Source organism: Mustela putorius, unplaced genomic scaffold (assembly GCF_011764305.1).
Source record: "Mustela putorius furo isolate JIRA1106 unplaced genomic scaffold, ASM1176430v1.1 tig00000174_pilon_pilon_pilon, whole genome shotgun sequence".
Taxonomy (NCBI): Eukaryota; Metazoa; Chordata; class Mammalia; order Carnivora; family Mustelidae; genus Mustela; species Mustela putorius.
Window position 1 is genome coordinate 32004158 of NW_025421304.1, and position 9888 is coordinate 32014045.

Consider the following 9888-nt stretch of genomic DNA (forward strand, 5'->3'; position numbering starts at 1 on the left):
GGGTGGTGGTGGTAGGGAGTGGTCAGTGGATCGAAAATTACTAAGAGCAAACATAAAGGTGTAGGGGAATTCTGTTAGTGGAATTCTAACCTAACGGGATTCTTGCTGATGAATCAGACCCTACCTGGGGGATGGTGCTGTCAAATACTGAGGTGGCCAGATACCAAGTGTTGGGGGGGGGAAAGTCTTGCTAAAACTGGATTTTACAAGGAATGCACAGATAGGCTTAGTAGAAGGTTCAAGAACCTGACTAAAGTTTGGTCACGCAAAGAAGCTTTGTCAGGAGCAACTGGAACTCTCAGAAACTTCTGCAGAGAATGTAAAATGGCACAGTGGTTTTTGTTTGTTTATTTGTTTATTTGATAGACAGAGATCACAAGTAGATGGAGAAGCAGGCAGAGAGAGAGAGAGGGAAGCAGGCTCCCTGCTGAGCAGAGAGCCCTAGTCGGGACTCGATCCCAGGACCCTGAGATCATGACCAGAGCTGAAGGCAGCGGCTTAACCCACTGAGCCACCCAGGCGTCCTGGCACAGTGGTTTTGTATGTTAGGCAGTTTCTTAAGAAGTTAAATCTATACGTACTCTGTGACTCAGCGAATCTACTCCTGGTTACTATCCAAGAGAAATGAAACATATGTCCACCGAAAGACTTGTACCAAATGTTTATAGCAAAATTCATCAAAAATAGCCCCAAACTGGAAACCCAAATGTCCATCAACAGGAAAATGGATACACACATTATGGTATGTTTATTTATTCATTGAATTACTACTCAGCAATGAAAAGGAATAAACTATTCATGATGAAGTAGGTGAATCTTAAGAGATGTTGCATTGAAGGGAAGAAGTCAGATATAAGAGATGCAATACTGTAGGATCCAAATATATGCAAGTCAAAAATTGGAAAAGGGGGGTGCCTGGGTGGCTCAGGTCATGATCTCAGGGTCCTGGGATCGAGCCCCACATCGGGCTCTCCTCAGCGGGGAGCCTCCTTCCCCCTCTCTCTATCTGCCTGCCTCTCTGCCTACTTGTGATCTTTGTCTGTCAAATAAATAAATAAAATCTTTTTTAAAAAATTGGAAAAGGGAAATCTATAGTGAGAACACTCATCTGAGGGCAGTGCATCTGGATGAGGGAAGGTTGAGCAGGTCACAAGGGAACTTCTGGGTGATAGAAATGTTGTGTACTTTTTTTTTTTTTTTTAAGATTTTATTTATTCATTTGACAGAGCACAAGCAGGGGGAGCAGCAGAGGGAGAGTGAGAAGCGGGCTCCCACTGAGGAGAGAACCCAATGTAGGGCTCGATCCCAGGCCTCCAGGATCATGACCTGAGCCTAAGTCAGACACTTAACCGACTGAGCCACCCAGATGCCCCTAAATTTTATTTTTAAGTAATCTCTACACCCAACATGGGTCTTGAACTTAGAACCCTGATATCAAGAGTCACATCCTCCGCCGACTGAGCCAGCTAGGTACCCAAAATGTTCTGTATCTTGATTGGGGTCCTGGTTACATAGATGTATAAGTTTGTTATATGGAACAAACTTGGAACTGGGGGTACCTGGGTGACTTAGTTGGTTCCAGCCCCATGTTGGGCTTCCCACTGAGTGGGGAGTCTGCTTGCTTCTCCCTTTCCCTCTGCCCCTTTCCCCATCTGCTTGTGCTCTCTCTGTTTCTCAAATAAGTAAAATCTTTAAAAACAAAAGAAACTAGTGGAACTGTATATTTTAAATGTCATTTTATTATATATAAATTATCCTTCCCAATAACATTGATTTAAAAAACAAAAAGGAGGGGCGCCTGGGTGGCTCAGTGGATTAAGCCGCTGCCTTTGGCTCAGGTCATGATCTCAGGGTCCTGGGATCGAGTCCCGCATCGGGCTCTCTGCTCAGCAGGGAGCTTGCTACTCTCTCTCTCTCTCTCTCTGGCTGCCTCTCTGTCTACTTGTGATTTCTCTCTGTCAAAATAAATAAATCTTTAAAAAAAAAAAAAAAAGAAAAAAAAAAAACAAAAAGGGGAATGAAGTACTGATAAATACAGCAACAGAAATGAGAGTTCTGCGGTCTTACAGACATTATGTTGAGCAAAAGAATCCAGAGATATAGTGTGTAGTACATGTTTCCATTTATGTAAGTTCAAAATAGGTATGTATATATAATCTCTAGAGATAGAAATCAGAATAGTGGTTGTTCGGGGATGGGCTGGGGTGAGTAGGATTGTTTGGAAGGGCAAAAGAGAACTTTCAGGAATGATGAAAATATTCTGTATCTGTTTTATTTTTTAAATGTTCTGTATCTTAATTGGAATGGCAGTTACAAAGCAGTGCAGTGAAAAAAAAAACCTAAATTTTTAAAAACACAGGTAGTAACACTTTGTACTGTAAAAAGTGTTTCTGGGGGTTTAGAATGTTTTCTCAGCTCTTAACTACTCATTTAAAAAGAGGGCATGCACAGGAGTATACCCTATGCTATAGAAAAATGCCAAATAGTCTTCCCAAGTAACTAGTTTAATTTCCGGCATCCGTAGCACCAGTGAGTTGGAAAACTACATTACTTATAAGGAGCCAGCACCATGCTCTAACTCTGTGTGGGGCAGCAACCCTGAGAGACACTGCTAATTGCATTTCTGAGGAATAATGTTTCTTCTGTCTTATTATTGCAGCAATTGCTGAAAATACCAACAACTAGATTTTGAGGCACCTCTCCCTCCCAGTCTGTCTTATCTCAAACATCGAGGCAGCAAACTCTCATGAAAAGCAAAAGCAAGAACATGAACAGCCTCGTTTTTCTAAGTTCTTTGGGGACAGAGGATCTTGTGTAGAGCACAACTGAAGTCTAGGAGTCCACTCTCCTCTTTTGATTGCTGGGGTTTTTTTTCCCCTTAAGATTTTATTTATTTGACAAAGAGCGCTCACAAGCAGCTAGAGCAGCAGGAGGAGGGAGCAGGAGAAGTAGGCTCCCTGCTCATCAGAGAGCCCCATGCAGGGCTCAGTCCCAGGACCCTGGGATCATGAGATGAGCTGAAGGTGGACACTTAACAGACTGAGCCACCCAGGGGTCCTTGATTGCTGTTTTATTACAAAGTCAGCTGCTCTGTCACTGAGAGGTGACACCTACATTGTTTCCACTGAGACACAACTCCTCAAGCTAAATATGGTCTCCTGGGGAATTGAGGATAGGACTTTTGCTTGCATCGGATATGTAGGGTGTTTACTAAATTTCTTTTTAGTTCACGAACTATTCCAGTTAGAAGGCTGGCGGGCATTTGCTTAGTTTAGGTGAGTTCTCTCAGGGAGATCTAGGCTGAAACTCTAGCCGGAACCTGTTTTAGGGCACCTCTGGGCAATAGAGAACTTGCCAAGGCTATCACTTCCCCCTCAGTTAGCATTTATATCCCAAAAGGAGGGCATCCAGCCGGAAGCCACCGAGAATCCCACTCTTCTCCAGACCAGTGACTGACAGGAAGGGCAAATTCTCCTGAAGCTGCAGAGTAGAGAGTCTCCTGCTCTGAGTAAGATTCAGCTCTGCTGGGTAGTGAGGACATAATGTGTTAACATTTTAAATGCATCCTACGTGACTTACTTGAATTATCTAATTAACTTTACTTGATTAATCTAAAGACTAAAAAGTTAACTTTTCCCAGATACCAGTGGCCTAATAAGTGGCAAATATAGGATTTGAATTCAGGGCAACCCAGTTTCAGAAATCATTGGGCAAGAAAACCGGAAACTAAGGGCAGAGTGAGGGGTCAGCATTCCTGGGATACCTTTTTTTTTTTTTTTTTTTTTTTAAAGATTTTATTTATTTGACAGAGAGAGATCACAAGGAGGCAAAGAGGCAGGCAGAGAGAGAGGGGGAAGCAGGCTCCCTGCTGAGCAGAGAGCCCGATGTGGGGCTCAATCCCAGGTCCCTGAGATCATGACCTGAGCCGAAGGCAGGGGCTTAACCCACTGAGCCACCCAGGCGCCCCTCCTGGGATACTTTTTAACTGGCCCTTTGGGCCTGGGTGAGCTTGAACTGCATTGTCCATGGAATTGCCTGATCACTTGATTGTTTCAATTTCGTCACTCAGTTGGGAATCCTGTGGGCTGGGACCTTACCTGTTTTGTTCACATTTGGTTCCCCAGCATCTTGCCCAGGGCAGGGACACAGTGAACAGTTGGATTAGGTAGTGAACAGATCAGTGAATGAACTGGCGATCAGCAAATAACCATCTCTCAGGGACACACCTGCCTTTGTGGCATCATTTCTTCTGAGTGAATGGGTACAGGGAATTGATTGCATTGCTTGTTCCTCTAGTGGGGGTGGGCCTGGCAGGACGATGGCTCTGCTCTGGGAACTGCTCTTTGCTCAGGATGCCTCTGTGGACAGGAGGCAACAGGAGGGGGATGGGAAGGGGGATGCTGTAAGGATCAAACGTTTTTTGAATAACAAAAAAAATTCTATGAAAAAGTGATTGGGATGATTTTAAAAGAAAACATGTAAAACGTCTTCCATGTTTTCATTGGTTAACACATTAGCAAAGCAGATTTCTCTGTAAAACACATCCTGCTGACAGGAATTCAGTGATGATTGAGTAAAACTACTTCCTGCCTTTATTGTCCTTAAGTACAAGGAACACAGACATCAAACCAGCAGTCTTAAACCTAGGCATATTTGTATGTGAAGCATATACAGCCTAGTGGTTAAGAATGTGGCCCTGGGGACACCTGGGTGGCTCAGTCATTAAGCATCTGCCTTCGGCTCAGGTTGGGATCCGGGATCCTGGGATTGAACCCCAGCATCTGGCACTGCGCATGGTAGGGGAGCCTGCTTCTCCCTCTACCTGCTGCTTCCCACTGTTTGTGTTCCCTTCTCTTTCTCTCTCTGTCAAATAAATAAATAAGCAAATATTAAAAAAAAAAAAAAAAAAAAAAAAGAACCTGGCCCTGTAGCCAGACTGCCCAGACTCAAGGCCTGGCTTGCTACTTCCTGGCTCTATGTTGTAGGGCAAATTCCTTAATCTCTCTGTGCTTGTTCCTCATCTGTAAAATAGGAATCATAACATTTTTTATAACATATTTCTTATGAAGAGTTGATAAGTTAATCCATATAGACCTTTAGAAGGTTATTTAACAGAATGTTAATAAGGCAAGAACTGGACAAGATGGGGGATTATGATAGGGGAGTGAGGCATGCCTTCCTGAAGAATCAATTTTTACCACTGAAATTGGAAGGACCAGGAAGAGATAGAAGGATTGGGAGAGGAGTTTCAAGGAGAGGTATAACCATGGCAGTGGATGCAAATGGTCACAGGCTGTTAGGGGGCAGCTTGGGGAGGGATGAGTCTCTCCCTCCAGGCTCCCTATCCCAGTCTCCTGTGCTCTGCTGGGGGTAGGGGCACTTCCAAGAGATCAGGCAAGAGGGAGCTCCCCAGGGTGGAGCAAAGGGAGTGTCCTCTGAGCTTCTTCCACACTGCTCTCTAGCTGCCTGCAGCACTGGAGGGCTCCCATTTTTAGTTAGGTCTTTTTCCCCCAATGCTCATCTTAGCCACAATCCTGGAAGTGAAAACCTCTTCTAGCATTATATTTGAATTTTTGTTTCAGCTTCAGAGTGGGCTGGAGGAGGAAATGCAGTTTTGAGAAATTGGGGAGGGAAATGCACAGGACCACCACCTTCTGAGACATATTTGCCCAGCTCGAGGGCAAATTTCAGTGATAGTGGAACAGAGAGTATGAGGGAGAAAGTAAAGCAAGTAAGGCATCTGATCTGGAGAGCCTAATTAGTACCTACCATGTTAGGCAGTTTGGGCTTATCTTTTTTTTTTTTTTTAAGATTTTATTTGTCAGAGAGGCAGAGAGTACATGCACACAAGCAGGAAGGGCAGGAGGCTGAGGGAGAAGCAGACTCCCTGCCGAGCAAGGAGCCTGATGGGGAACTCGATGCTAGGATTCCGGGATCATGACCTGAGCCAAAGACAGATGCCTAACCAACTGAACCACCCAGTTATCCCCTCCTTTTTTAAAAAGAATTTATTTATTAGAGACCTAGCGGGGGCGGGGGAGCAGAGGGAGAGGAAGAAGCAGACTACTCACCAAGGAAGAAGCAGACTACTGACCCAAGGCTCTCTTCCGGGACCCCTGGACCATGACCTCAGCCAAAGGCAGATGCAAATGGACTGAGCCACCCAGGTACCTCTGAGCTTATCTCAAGAAAAATGGAAAGTGTGTATGAGGGCAGGAGATGGTTTTAACCTGAAGGGTGGGGTCATCAGACTGAAATGTTAGATCACTCTGGCTGCTGTGTGACAGTTGAACTAGAGAAAAACCTGACTGGAGGCAGGTTCCACTAGGAAGCTATGTAGTAGACCAATGACAATGGTGTCTAGACCAGGGGGAATTCAAGAAACATCAGATTGAACCATGTGAAAGTGCCACCTTTGTAGGTCAATATGTCATTTGATTCAACCCAATAGAAGGTGGTAGATTAAAAATAGCCACAGATACTTCAAGCTCCTCCTGTGAGAAGATATTTATTTCCCCATGATCTCTGCACTGGCCTTGTCATTTGCTTCAACTAAAAGATTGTGACAGAAGTGCACTGGGGAGGGGTGCCTGTGTGGCTCAGTTGGTTAAGCATCTGCCAGGATCCAGGGATTGAGTCCCCAGGTGGGCTTTCTGCTCAGCAGGGAGCCTCCTCCCCCTGCTTGTTCTCTAGCAAATAAATGAAATCCTTTATTTAAAAAAAAAAAAGTGGACTAGGGAATTCTGAGCCAAGGCTTCAGGAGAACTTAGAGCTTCTGCTCTCCCCTCTTGAAACCCAGAGACTATCTGCCATGTTATGAAGATGAAAGACCCTATGGAGGGGCCCAGCTGTCTCAACAGGGTCCACACAACAGCCAGGGGAATACAGCTGCATGTGTGAGCCTGGGAAAGGCCAGCAGAGCCACCCAGACTAAGTTGCTTTGAGCCATTGTTTTGGGATGATGTGTTACACAGCCGCAGATAATACATATGAAAGGACTTGGTGATTATTGATTGGGGGTCAGGAAGTTCCTGTTGAGTCCAGATTTCTGTTTTGAACAACAGACAATTGCAGTGCCATTTTGTGAGATAAAGTTAGAGGAAGAGCTAAGAGCAGAACATGGGTTTTTTGGAGTGGTGATGGGTTCAGTTTTGGATATGTTGAGTACAGGAATCCTTGACGACATTCCAATTGCAAGTGTCATGTGGGCAGTTGTTTCTATAACCCTGGAGCTTGAAAAGTGGGTCTTGGTATAGATTTTAGAGTTGCCAGCAGAAAGAAAGCCAGAGGAATGAACAAGATTGCCCACAATAGAGAAAGAGGAAGAGATACCCCAAAACAGATTTATGAGGAGTGCTCACATTTAAGAGGTAAATATAAAAGCCTACCAAGGAAACAGAGAAGTGGCCAGAGTGAAGGAAGACCAGTAAGTGTGGTGTGTCACTTTAGTCACCAAAGAATGGTTGGAGGAAGGGCCTGTTCCACAGTAACCAAACTATGGAAGGAGCCTAGATGTCCATCAACAGATGAATGGATAATGAAGATGTGTGTGTGTGTGGGGGGTGTATTATAGAGTTATCATGCAGCCATCAAAAAAATATCTTACTATTTGCAACAACGTGGATGGAACTAGAGGGTATTATGCTAAGCAAAATGAGTCAATCAGAGAAAGACAATTATCATATGATCTCACTGATAGGAGGAATTTGAGAAACAAGACAGAGGACATAGGGGAAGGGAAGGAAAAATGAAACAAGATGAAACCAGAGAGGGAGACAAACCATCAGGGACTTTTAATCTCAGGAGATAAACTGAGGGTTGCTGGAGTGGAGGGGGATGGGAGGGATGGGGTGGCTGGGTGAGGGACATGGGAGAGGGTATGTGCTATGGTGAGTGCTGTGAATTGTGTAAGACTGAAGAATCACAGAGCTCTATGCCTGAAACAAATAATATACTATATGTTAATAAAAAAAAAAAAAGAGGAAGGGATTGTTATGGTGCTAAATGCTGTTGGAGTCAAATGTAAGTACAAAGTTTTTCAGAGGTGCCTGGGTGGTGCAGTTGGTTGAGCATCCAGCTCTTGGGTTCAGTTCTAGTCATGATGTCAGGGTTGTGAGATGAAGCCCTGCGTTGGGCTCTGCGCTCAGTGGGGAGTCTGCTTCTGTCTCTCTCTCTCTCTCTCTCTCTCTCTACCTCCCACTTTTCTCCCTGTCCTCCTTGGGTATAGTTTCAGTTTTGCAAGATCTGAAAGAATTATGGAAATAGATGGTGGTTGCTTTATCACATTATGAATGTATTTCATACACTGTACACCTGAAAATGGTTAAGATGGTAAATTTTGTTATGTGTATTTTACCACAACTACTAATACTCCTACACACACACACACACACACACACGGAAAAATTGATGGGGGTGATGGGGGAACCAGCTAGTGGCATGGGAAAGGTTGAAAATATGAGAGGGAGAAGATGGAGCAAGTCCTTAAGCAGCCACAGTAGAGGGAATTCGGTGCACTGGTAGAGAAATTTAGACAGTAGGCACTTCTCCCATTGTAACAGGATGGAGAGGGAAGGATAGGCGTGCTTGGGAAAGGTCTGGTGGCAGAAAGCTGAGGGGGTTTCCTTGTGTTGACTGTTTACTCTGAATATGGAGATAATGGAGTTGAAGATTGAGGTGAGTCTTAAAATGGTTACTGGATAGCGTGGAAGAGTTCATCTGAAAGGACTGATGAGGGGCACCTGGGTGGCTTAGTTAAGCATCTGACTCTTGGCGTCAGCTTAGGGTTGTGAGTTCAAGCCCTGAATTGGACTCCATGTTGGATGTGGAGCCTATCTTAAAAAAAAAAAAGAAAGAACTAATGAACCAGGAGGCTAGAGGTACTGCAGCTGTTTCTGAAGTTGTTCCTTCCATGGGCATTAAATGCGAAATCAGATGAATAGAACACTATTTGTCCCTCTAACTTAACCTTGTTTTAGAAATTAAACCAGTGCCAAACACTGGGACTTGTGCTGTTGTTAAACCTGGATTCAACTGGCATTAATTTATCAGGACATTTCTCGTGTAAATTTAGAAGCTGTTGGTGTGAGAGGAATACAGACCAGAGGACAACACTTAGCACATTTGACCACACACCCAACCAGGGCTTTCTCATGTTCTTTCAACTCTAAGCATGGGGATGTGTGCTCTCAGGGATAAACTAACCTGAGACTACTTGGCTTTCTTTCAATTGGAGAATTCCGAAAATGGTGGAAGTATGTGGATAAAGATAGAACAGTTGTTAAGAATCAAGAAATGTGTACTGGTACTTGTAGGAGAGTTCCATTTAAACCCCTCCCCCTGCCTTAAGGGAGCTGACTGTAGCCCTGGGCTGCAGATCTGCATGATCCAAAAAGATCTGCCTGAGAGAGATGGCTAAAGTGGAAATGAGAGTGATCTCACCAGAGCAGCTGACACCCAAACCATGACCAATCTCAGACCACATCCAGTATTTGCCTCCACCTACTCCTATCCCCCATCTTACAACTAGAACTACTATGGAGCCCCTTGCTCAGATGAATACTCACACCAGTATGGTTTCTAAGTCAAGGCAGAAGCATCTAGCAACAGGGACTGGAAAACAAGAGGGCATTAGGTATGAGTATGACAGATACCCTCTAAACAGATCTCCACCTGGACTAACTTCCAACAAGGTGTTTGAAGTTATTCTGGGAAAACCCTGTTCCAGATGCAGGACTGGGAAAGCAGGGTCCTGGAGCCTCCTAGCATCAGCCCCTCTAGTTCCCTCACCTCCATTATATCATTTTTAGAAGATGCTGCAATCTGATTCAATCAACAGGATAAAGAATAATTATTCTCAAGCAGAAAAAGTCAAGTCAGGTAAAACCG